Genomic DNA, 9,748 nt, shown 5'->3' on the forward strand with positions numbered 1-9,748 from the left:
TTTTATAATTATTTTTGATGAATTTTGGTTATTTTTGACAGATTTGCGCAAAGGGCGAAAAATTGCTCGACAGACACTACTAGAAGTACAAAACCTAGAAGCAATTTGAAGTATCAAGGTAATTAATTTCCAGCCTAAGACGGTCCAATTATGTATATTAATTCATAATATAATTAATTTTAATTTATACCCAATTTAATTTTGGCTAAATAAATTATTATTATTAATTAATTATGAAAAAAGTGGTCCAGTTGAACCAAACCGATTGAACTGAACTGGCCAAGGATTGGGCAGCCTAAAACCTTCCATATGCTAACCCAAATCAGCTTATTAGCTGGTTAATTAAGCTTGCAATGAAGCCCTTGAAGGCTTGTCAAAGTTACATTCAAGCCCCTCCACAATTGGTGGCTTTATTGATTTGCCCCAAGGCATATTTAGCAAAGTTGAAGCCATCAACTTTGCCACATAGATGGCCAGCCAAGGGGTGGCTCTTTGGCTGATATTTTTAGAAAATTTTAGCTGCCACGTTCAGCTATAAAAACCCCCCGTGGCTGATCATTCAAAGCACACCTCAATTCATTCACATCTCTTCTCTCCTCTCTCAATTTCTCCCCTCATTTTTCCATTTCAAGTCCTTTGCTCTTGTGCTAATTTCTCCCCTTAGGAAAGGGTTATTCTTCAGCTATTTTGGAACAACATTGAAGTGTTCATAGCAGCCTTGATCAGCGAGGACAACGAAGAATGAAGACAGAGCAACCTAGTCAAGCCACAGAAAAACATCGGATTTGATTCTTGTTCCCTATCTCTTTAATTTTTGTTTTTGTTATGATAAACATATCTATGAATATTTATGTTGTTGGAATGGTTAATTTAATTAGTTTAGCTTAAATTTAATTCACATTGGTTTGATTGCATTTCATCTACTTAAATTATTAAAATTGTGTTTATGCTGTTATAGGCCTCGGTAAAATGCTTGATTAAGTAAAATCATGCCTAAGTTATTCTAACAATACAATTGTGAGGTAGCTAATGAATTAATTATTTAAACGGATTGAAATTGTAATTAATGGATGCAATACTTTGATCAATGCATGTTTATTATTCTAAGGTAGCTGAAGGTTAAATTAGCAATGTATCTGGCGATACACTTGCCTTGCATAACTTGCAAGATTATTATGATTAAACTGTTTCAAGGTAGGGATACCTTGTTACCTCACATAGTCTTTTATGTGCTTATTAGATTTAATTAATCGGTTGAATGTGCTTATTAGATTTAATTAATCGGTTGAATTGACATAGGGATATGAAAGAGATTAGTTCAATTTAATGAGTATGTATGTGCCATAACATATTTGCTTATTAAAATTTGTTTAATCGTTTGAATTAACATAGGGATATGTTAAGAGATGGATGGATTTGTGTAAGTGAATATGTTCATAAGTTAGCAAATTACCGAGTTACCGTAAATTTATTCGTAACAACATAAGCATGAGTTTAATAATTCTAAGTTAAAGAAATGTAATTAAATCAACACAATTATGTCATCTTGATTAAATCATATTTTGAAATTGTGCATTTGAGATTTATTCCTTTTCACAGTCCCTGTGGGTACGATAACTCGGCATTTACTTATCACTTTATTACTTGTTGTGATTGTGTACACTTTCCCATTTCCGTCATTCCAAGTTTTTGGCGTTGTTGCCAGGACTGTTTTAAAAAGTCATTATTGGTGAATTTTTTAGTTTTACATTTTGGTTTATTTTTCCTGATTAAATTTTAATTTAATTAATTTTTCTGTGATTATTTCAGGTGTTTATGAGTATTGACCGAATTATTGACCTACTCCCTGTACACCTGAGATTGAACGAACTTTCTAATAGCGAAGAAGACAAGCAAATCAGAGAAGGACCGAAGATATGAACTTTGAAAATCTAATCCTAGGAAATGGAGCAAACCCTGCTCAAAATCCTATCCTTATTGCTGATGATAGGGATAAAGCTTTACGAAAGTATGGCGTGCCAGTATTTAATGATCTTAATCCAGGTATTAAGAGACTCGAAATTGAGGCACAACGGTTCGAGCTGAAGCCAGTCATGTTCCAGATGCTTTAGACAGTGGGCCAATTCAGTGGAATGCCTATCGAAGATCCTCACCTACATTTAAGACTATTTATGGAGGTGAGCGATTCTTTTAAATTAGTCGAAGTACTCGAAGATGCATTACGATTGAAATTGTTCCCATATCCACTAGGGGATAGAGATCCAGCTCAGTTGAACTCATTGCCACTAAACTCAATCTCCACATGGGAAGAGTTAGTAGAAAGATTCCTTATGAGGTATTTCCCTCCTAGCAAGAGTGCTAAGTTGAGGAATGAGATCACTGCCTTCCAACAAATGGATGATGAATCCTTGTATGAGGCATGGGAAAGATACGAGTTATTCTGAAAGTGCCCTCATAATGTAATCCCACATTGCGTCCAACTTGAGACATTTTATAGTGGTCACAATTCTCACACAAAGATGGTAGTGGACACTTCTGCTAATGGTGCTCTCCTTTCAAAGTCTTATAACGAGGCTTATGAAATCATTTGGAGGATTGCCAGCAACAATTACCAATGGCCAACCAATCGAGCCGCGTCAGGAAATCGAGTTGCTGGAATACATGAAGTAGACGCTCTTACTTCACTCGCATCTCAGGTATCATCAATATCCTCAATGTTAAAAACCTTACTACTAATGCGTCTAACAGTTTTACAGCATAGCCACCAACCAAATTTGAAAGTATAGCCTACGTCTACTGTGGGGAAGGACATTTGTTCGAAGAATGTCCATCAAACCCAGAATCCATGTACTACATAGGTAACCAGAACTAAAATCGAGTAAGGTAAGGACTGCAATCCAATTTTTATAATCTATCGTGGCAAAATCACCTTAATTTTTCCTAGAGTAACCAAGGGGCTGGAACCAGTAACACTTACGCCCAACGCAAACCAACCCAGCTACCTAGTTTTCCCCAACAAGTTCATAAACCAACCCAAGCAGAACCATCCAATAGCTTAGAAAATATGTTGAAGGCATACATGGCCAAAAATGATGCTTTAATCCAAAGCCAAACAGCTACATTTAAAAACCTGGAAAACCAAATAGGCCATCTTGAACCTGAACTCAAGAATAGACCACCAAGTGCTTTACCTAGTGATACGGAGAATCTAAGGAATCCAGGGAAAGAGCATTGTAAAGCATTGACATTGAGGAGTGGAAAAACAGTAGAGCCCAACACCATCGAAGTTGAAAAGGAGCAAGTTGACATTCAAGATTCAGAGGAAGTTCAACCGAGTGTTGAACTTCCAGTTTCACAAGAACCAGAATCTGCAAAACCCGACAAGGTAATTTTAGAACCAGTTAATTCTAATCAACTAACGACTCCGTTAGATGCAGAATTGCCACAGAAAATGAATCAACCAGTTTCAGTAAAGAAACCACCACTACCCTACCCTCAAAGACTTTAAAAGCAGAAGCAGGAGATTCAATTCAAAAAGTTCCTAGACGTACTCAAGCAACTTCATATCAACATCCTGTTGGATAAAGCACTTGAATAAATGCTGAACTACGTCAAATTCATGAAGGATATCCTATCTAGAAAATGAAGACTTGAAGATTTTAAGATGGTAGCTCTGACGAAGGAATGCAGTCTATATCTTCAAGACAAACTACCCCAAAAGTTGAAGGATCCTGGATGTTTTACCATACCTTGCAACATTGGAGAAACATATTATGGTAAGGCATTATGTGAGTTAGGTGCGAGTATTAACTTGATGCCTATGTCAATATTTAGGAAGTTGGGGATAGATGATGTTAGACCAACTACGGTTAAACTTCAATTAGCAGATTGATCCTTAACACATCCAGAAGGAAAAATTGAGATGTATTGGCATGTGTAGATAAATTTATCTTCCTTGCTGATTTTGATATCCTAAACTTTGAAGCAGAAAAAGAAGTACCAATTATCTTAGGAAGACAGTTCTTAGCAACCAAAAGGACCTTATTGATGTTCAGAAGGGCAAGAGTACTATGCGTGTTCAGGATGATCAGGTAACATTTAACGTTTTTAAGTCTATGTGATTTCCTGACACAATTGATGATTGTTCTGCAGTATCTGATTTAGAGGATTTAATAGTGAAGAAGGAGCTCAACTATGTTGAGGATCCATTGGAACAAATTTTGACATCAGATCCTCCAAATGATGAAGAGGAGGAGGAATACTTAGCGTTGTTAGAAGCTAATCAAAAGGGATTTAATCCGAAATCCCATTCTGAATCTTTGGAATTAGAGAAAAGGGATTATGCCCAACCAAAAGTGTCAATCGAGGAGCCACCAAAATTAGAACTCAAGGTATTACCTTCACATTTGAAATATGTTTATTTAGGTAATGCTTCTACTCTGCTTGTGATTGTTTCTGTAAAATTAACTAGTGAGAAAGAAGAGAAACTCATCCTCGTATTGAAATAATTCAAGAAGGCTATTGGATGGACCATAGTCGATATTTGTGAAATTAGTCCATCTGTACGCATGCACAAGATTATCCTGGAAGATGGCAAAAAAGGGACGATTGATGGACAATGAAGACTGAACCCCATCATGAAGAACGTAGTAAAAAAAGAAACCATCAAGTGGTTAGATGCGGGTATAATTTACCCCATCTCAGATAGTTCATGGGCAAGTTCGGTCCAGTGTGTGCCAAAGAAAGGAGGTATCACGGTCATTGAAAATGAGAATAACGAGTTGATACTGACTAGAACGGTTATGGGATGGAGAACTTGTATCGATTACCAGAAGCTGAACAAGGTGACTAGGAAAGATCACTTTCCTTTATCGTTTTTGGACCAGATGCTAGATACACCCATGGGGCGAGACTACTACTGTTTTTTTTGATGGATACTTGGGGTATAATCAGATTATAGTAGCACCAGAAGATTAACACAAGACAACATCACCTGGCCGCATGGTACATTTGCATTTAAATGCATACCATTTGGTGTATGTAATGCACTTACTACATTTCAAATATGTATGATGTCTATTTTTACTGACATGGTTGAGAAGTATTTGGAAGTTTTTATGGATGATTTTTCAGTATTTGGAGATACTTATGATAATTGCTTAGCCAATCTAGCAAAGGTACTAAGGCGATGCAAAGAAACAAACCTAGTACTCAACTAAGAAAAGTTGCATTTCATGGTACAAGAAGGTATTGTTCTAGGGCATCGGATAACAAGACATGGAATAGAGGTTGATAAAGAAAAGGTAGATGTTATAGAAAAACTCCCATCTTCAACATCTGTAAAGAGTGTTAGGAGTTTTTTGGGCCATGCCAGTTTTTATCGAAGATTTATCAAGGACTTCTCCAAAATTGCTAAACCCTTATGCAAATTATTGGAGAAGGACTCGACATTCAAATTTAATGAGGAATGCTTAAAGGCTTTCAAAGATTTGAAGAGTCAATTAATTAGGGCACCCATAATCGTCACACCAGATTAGGATTTGCCATTCGAATTGATATGTGACGCAAGTGACTTCGCGATAGGAGTTGTCATGGGCCAGCAAAGGAACAAAGTTTTTCATCGCATCTACTATGCAAGTCAAACTCTGACAGGAGCTCAAATGAATTATATGGTAATAGAAAAAGAGTTACTTGCTATTTTGTTTGCTTTCAACAAGTTTCGATCTTATCTTGTAGGTACCAAAGTGACTGTCTATACGGACCACTCGGCAATTAAGTACTTACTTTCTAAGAAAGATGCTAAGTTGAGATTGATCCTATGGATACTTCTACTTCAAGATTTCGATTTAGAAATTCAAGATCGAAAGTGAGTGGAAAATCAAGTAGCAGATCACTTGTTTAGATTGAAGCCGCCAGAAGAGAACTCTCCTCTTATACCAATTCGAGAGACGTTTCTGAATAAACACATACTGAAGGTAAATCATGTCCATAATACCCCTTGGTTTGTTGGTATTGCTAATTATTTAGCTTGTGGTTTGATGCCAATTGATAAGACATATCATCAAAGGAAAAAGTTCCTTTACGATGTGAAGTACTATTTTTGCGAAGAACCATACTTGTTTAAAAAGCGCGCAAATCAAATGATTAGGAGATCCATGGTAGAAGATGAAGTACAAAAGATTGTATACCATTGTCACTCAGCTCCAAGTGGGGGACACTTCGGAGGTACTCGTACTACGGCCAAAGTATTACAAGCCAGATGCTTTTGGCCAACACTATTTAGGGATGCATATGCTTACATAAAGAGTTATGATCAATGTCAAAGGGTTGGAAATGCCACCAACAGAAATGAGATGCCTCGAACAAATATCATTGAGGTAGAATTGTTTGATGTATGGAGTATTGACTTTCTTGGTCCTTTTCTACCATCTTTTGGTCACAAGTACATATTAGTAGCAGTGGACTATGTGTCTAAGTGGGACGAGGCGGAAGCTTATCTAAAAAATGATGCTAAGGTTGTAATTAAGTTTTTACAGAAACACGTGTTCACAAGGTTTAGAACCCCAAAAGCTATTATCAACGATGAAGGGTCCCATTTTGTGAACAAGTGGTTGAAATGGTTATTAGATAAACATGGAGTGGAACACAAGGTCACTACAAATTACCATCTGCAGACGAATGGGCAAGCTTAATTGGCCAACAAGAAGATCAAAGGCATACTTGAGAAGGTAGTTTGCCCGAACAGATGAGATTGGTCCAAAAGACTAGATGATGCTTTATGGGCTTACAGAACAGCATACAACACACCTTTAGGGATGTCACCCTACAGGTTGGTCTTTGAGAAAGCCTGTCATCTACCCCTAGTGTAACACCCCGAACCCGAGACCGTCGCCGGAGTCGAACGCGAGGTGTTAACAGACTTCAACCCACTTATTGACAATTTTCAGACAAGCTGCCAATCTGAGTACTAGTCGCTCCAAAATTCATAACTTGAGTTTTACAACTCGAAAATCAGTTCCGTAAATTTTTCCTGAAACTAGACTCATATGTCCATCTACATATTTTTTCTAGAATTTTGGTCGAGCCAATTAGTACAGTTTATTAGTTAAAGTCTCGCCTGTTGTAGGGATCGACTACACTGACCTTTGTGCGTTACGAATTGGATATCTCCCTGTACAGGGCTTCAATACTAATGCCGTTTGTTTCTATAGAAACTAGACTCAGAGAGGAATCTACACATATATGGAATGACTCCTAATTATCTCTGGTTAATTTACAATGATTTTCCAAAGTTGGAACAGGGGATCCAGAAACCGTTCTGGCCCTATTTCACAAGAACTTTAAAATCTGTTAACTTATGACTCATATGACCATTTCGTTTCTTCCATATGAAAGTAGATTCGTCAAGGTACACTTACATAATTTATTTGCTATTTAATACCATTCCTACTATTTTTAGTGATTTTTCACATCCACGTCACTGCTGCTGTCAGCATCTGCCTTTAGTAGGCTTTACCTATTTCATAATTTCCATGATTCAATTGGCCTTTTTACATACATAGCACAAAGCGTGATCATGATTAACCATTCCAATGGCTAATCGTTTCAAAATAATTCCATACCTCATAAGGGTCAACATACAAACGATTATAGTTCTATGCTAAAACGTATATAAGCCATTTTCGCATGGCTATCCAAGTTTACACAAACCGGAAGGTACATGACCTTCAACAAAGGATGGTCCTATACATGCCATTTCAAAGTTCAACCAAAATTTGTACCAAAATGGGGCTTCGATAGTGTGGATGACTTGACTTCTTTGATCCCGAATCCGATAGCTAACGAGCGAAACCTATAAAACAGAGAGCCAAAGCAACGGGTAAGCATTTTAATGCTTAGTAAGTCTCATGCAATGAAATCAGCTTTGACTAAGGTATTTTATTCACATGGCTAATTAAACCACTTTACTAATTCACATTCCCATACTCATACTTATTTCACATCACCGACCCTTATGTTCATACACAAAAGAACAACTTAGCCCAAGGCCGTAGCTCGTTTATCAACTTAGCGATACTTACTTGTAAGAATTCAATTAGTACAAGCACATACAAACATACCTCATTGCTGGAATTTTCACAAGTGTATAAGCTGAAATTTTCACAGCAAGATTGCTCACTTCCGAATCACATACTTTCGGATTTAACCGGATATAGCGACTCAAGACGATTGCCTTGGTCATAACCCGGATTTGGTGACTTGCACAAAGGCCTTGGTCTCAGCCGGATATATCAACTCGCACGAATGCCTTGGTCTTAGCCCGGATATATCAACTCGCATACGAATGCCTTCGGTCTTAGCCCGGATATATCAACTCGCAGACGAATGCCTTCGGTCTTAGCCGGATATATTTCCAATGTTCACTTACACATATATCAATATTCAAGACACGTCCATAGTTCATTTTCGTTATTAAAGCTCTAACACAAAATATTTATCAACCTTTACTATTTGGCTCAATGGCCACACAAACAAGGAGCATAATTTTGATATAATTCAAGTAGGGTCATCACTCAAGACTTACCTCGGATGTTGTCGAGCGATTTCGACGGCTATTCAACTACTTTTTCCTTCCCTTTATCGGATTTAGCTCCCTTTGCTCTTGAGCTAATTCACACAAATTTAACTTATTAAAATCTCATCATGATAGCTTATGGCCGAATATGACAAGGAGTGTAAATGGTCATATGGCCATCCTTTAGCTCAAATACACAATGGTCATGCACATTTTTACATCACAACAAGCAATTCAATACATTCAAACATCAACGTGAAGTTCAAAGTACTTGGCCCTTATATACATTAGGCATCAAAGTTGCATATGTACGAAATCATAAATCGAACTCAACACATTAGTTAATATTCCTCTTAGCCGAATTTTCTAAGCCAAGAATAGGCATCAATATGCTTGCCTCAAACCGAATGCATGCACACTAATTACCCCTCATGTGGCCGAATATACACTTAATACCACACAAAAAAAAACAGCATACATTTTACTACTAACACATTACATATCGTAATTCATTGCACATCTCTTATTTACTTCATAATCAACACATCATCACAAGCAAATATACACATTTCCAAAGCTTAAATCTTACTTACCATGCAACATGCATGAATTATACTTATGGATATATCATGGCCGAATACCACAACACCACACCATTTCAATTTGGTCATGGTGAAACAAAGAACTTAGTATCTCATTCAAAAAAATGCTAAAAGAAAATCTAAGAATCTTCAATCCTCCATCACATGTATCACTTTCAAGCTTGTTATTTAACATGCAATGGCATTAACACCACATTCATTTTGGCCGAATTTCATTCCCATGACATAACAAGGATTTGAACCATGGGCTAACAAGAACATTAAGCTAGCAACTAAAAACATGCATGAACCTCAAACATACCTTAATCTTGATGCAAGTTTAGCCAACCTCTTCCTAATCCTCTTCCAAACCAAGTATGAAGCAAAACTCCTTCCTTAACCTTAGTATTTTCGGCCAACAAGAGAGTGAAAAGAGATGAACAAAATTTTTCTTTCTTCCTTTAGGACATTCGCCAAGCTATGGAGGAAGATGGACACTTTTTTTTTTTTGTTTCTTATCTACTAACATTAATTGTTTATTCCATACCCTTATTTTATTCTTTCCATCATAACCCATTTACCAAACATGTTT

The 9,748-nt window shown here is 36.9% G+C and overlaps 1 non-coding gene across 1 annotated transcript; it reads right to left on the reverse strand.

Moving 5' to 3' along the window:
- Positions 1 to 2,360: 2,360 nt before the first annotated feature.
- LOC128286094 (small nucleolar RNA R71) lies at positions 2,361 to 2,464 on the reverse strand. Its single transcript, XR_008276639.1, has one exon. It is a non-coding gene; the product is annotated as a small nucleolar RNA R71 (small nucleolar RNA).
- Between the last annotated feature and the right edge of the window lie 7,284 nt (positions 2,465 to 9,748).

This window comes from Gossypium arboreum, chromosome 12, assembly GCF_025698485.1.
Source record: "Gossypium arboreum isolate Shixiya-1 chromosome 12, ASM2569848v2, whole genome shotgun sequence".
Taxonomy (NCBI): domain Eukaryota; kingdom Viridiplantae; phylum Streptophyta; class Magnoliopsida; order Malvales; family Malvaceae; genus Gossypium; species Gossypium arboreum.